A 2,752-nucleotide genomic window follows, 5' to 3' on the forward strand; every position below is an offset into this window, starting at 1 on the left:
CCCCCCGCCCCCGGTTCATAATCACGGCGCTATTTTTAGTTTGAAGATTTGAATTTCCTTTGTTTTCTTTCTTTTATCGTGAAATTATAATGAATTGTTATGAATTACTTATCTTTAAGTACGTTTCCGGATTTCCCAGTAACTGCATATCGAAGCACAATTTTATGAATTGATTGTTGAAATATATTTTTTTACATCTTTTATTATTAAGCTTTGTACTTAAACGTAGTTTTCTTTCGGCTCTTGCATTTCTCAAAGTTTGAGACCGATATTTTATGTATAAAAATAGTTCGAAAGTTCAAAAAATGTTGAGGTTCAGAAAAAAGATGAAATCATTTTAAGTGAAGTTCCTACCAAAATGCAGTATCTAAACGTACTTTATTGTACTCTAATACATTTCCCAAAGTTTCAGCTCGATATTTTATTTACAAAGAAAGTTCTTAGGTTCAAAAAAACATTCAGTGAACTGAAAAACTGTGGTCGGTAATATAGGTATTTAGCTGTGTCACATACCCTTAATGTATGATTAAATCCCGAAAGAAAATATCAACTGTGTCTCGATTACAATGCTTGTATCCTGACATGTAAAAGCGCCGAATTAATTGACAAGGAAAAGCTTCAGTTTTGTGATAAAACCTTATTTTCTACACAAATTACTAAAAACGACTTCATATTTTTCAACTATAATAACATTTATTAATATTTAGGAATTGTACTATTTGTATTATCGCCTAATTATCTGAATGCTAGTAATATACCTAATTATTTTCAAGTTACCTGTACTGACAAAAGATCGTAAACAGAAACATATATTCGACCAATCGCCAAGGTCGATCCTGGTGCATGCCGTTTATATTCGCAAGGTTTTTAAGGTACCCGTTCAATCTAGTTTTTGTTGTTGTAAATGTCAACTTCAAAATATGATCTCAAGTAATGATACAAGTTTCATAACATTTAAAAAAATTTATTTTACGTTATCGGAACAAATTTGTACAGTTATGATAAGCACTTTAAGGGATTGGTTAAAAGTAATGTATTTTATCACATTAGTGGTGGAGAAGAGGCATCGTAAAATTTCTCATGATGCCCACCTCTTTCAAATTGAAGGATAATTCCAACATTTTAAATTTAATATAATTAATATTGCAATTTAATATTACATTTTCTGATTTTCGACGAAGCTCCCACATGTACAATTCCTTGGAATCTGTCTGAAAAATAAATAACGATCTTTTCACCTTTCAAGGATTTCCTTCAACTTCAATTCCTTGGGCTGTACGAAGTATTTTATTTATTTTTAAGAGTTTTGTTTCGGAGCATTACAAAATTATTGGAAAATTTAGTGGTCAAGATGCATTCCTTATATCGCACTTCTAATATATGATGTGCTTGTGCCTTCAAAATCTGAACACGATAAGGTTTTCGTGGCTTTGGAGCATTAATCTTGCTCAGTTCGTGTAGTCAGCGGCAAATCTGAGCTAGAGGACGGTCGGCCGTTCGAATAAGTTTCGTTAACTTACCGAGAAAGCTTTCGAATGGGAAGGCAGCATGTATTGCGCAGTGCATATTCATTACTTGCATTTAAAAATATAAATCTTTTAAACCCAAAAAGAAACGTCGTAAATAAACCTTTGCGTATGCTTGATATTTTCTAGCGAGACTTCCGTTACACAAAATTCTGCAGGCTACATGTAAAAGCAAAAAATTTTTAAGCCGATTTACGTCGATTATATTTAGTAAAACTATTGGACCACAATTTAACAGGAAGAATCGAAGTTCCGTCGCTTGCCATTTGGCTAATGAGGTTAATGATCGGACCTACCTCTGAAATTCTCGCGGAATGCATTTTTGGAGAAGAATAAGTCTTCTTGAAACTTCAGTTTTGAGTCTGTTACTAACTTTTGCACGCCCTGCAATGACAAACCAACGCATTAATAATCATCTCATTATCCCCTTGCAGAACAGGTGCATAAAATCTAGCACAAAAATAAACACCATATTCAAAATTGGTCTGATACGCAAAAGAGGAGAAATGCTTTTATGATGAGCAGGCTGGCTCATATTTCGAAACGATTCGTCGGTCAATGGATGTTTACATCGTACCGTCGGTTAGAAATTACAATACCATACGTTTGTAAATTGTTAACTTCTGTAATCAAATCCTGCAAGTACTCATCTACACTTGCAGGCTTAGAGTTTCCACAATAAATGGCTACGTGGAATGGTTTGTAAATGTCTGGTTTATGATAGACTTTTGCAGAGATTATCCAAAAGCCCTTTTCACCCGATTTGGTTAGGCAAATTCCATCTGCGTTCACCTGTAATTGTATTGTGTCTCTTGAGTGAACAGTAGCATCGATGCATTTTTGTAGACCTCTTTTAAATCCAAAGTAGACGTATTCTCCTTTTGACCCATCAGCATTCAGCATTTCTTTTAAATCGTAGTTTGCAGAACTAGTTCCTACAAAGGTCTTAGCAGATTTTGGTAATTCGGGAAGAAGTCTGTTCCGCAATATACCCAGAAGTTGGTTAACACTACTTTGGGCTACGCCATTCAGTACTGCCCACTCTCGAAGTTGGTGTACTTCATCTGGTTCATCTGCTACGAAGTCTTCGATTCCCTCTTTAAATGCGTCATCACCAAAATCGCTTGATAATACAGTCTGTCAAGTTAAAGCGTGGGTGGCTTTACTCGCAGTCGGTAAGGTGTATCGACATGATTTTGGTGTCAAAATATTAAGAAGAGCTCCCT

This window comes from Belonocnema kinseyi, chromosome 6, assembly GCF_010883055.1.
Source record: "Belonocnema kinseyi isolate 2016_QV_RU_SX_M_011 chromosome 6, B_treatae_v1, whole genome shotgun sequence".
In the NCBI taxonomy this organism is placed as follows: Eukaryota; Metazoa; Arthropoda; class Insecta; order Hymenoptera; family Cynipidae; genus Belonocnema; species Belonocnema kinseyi.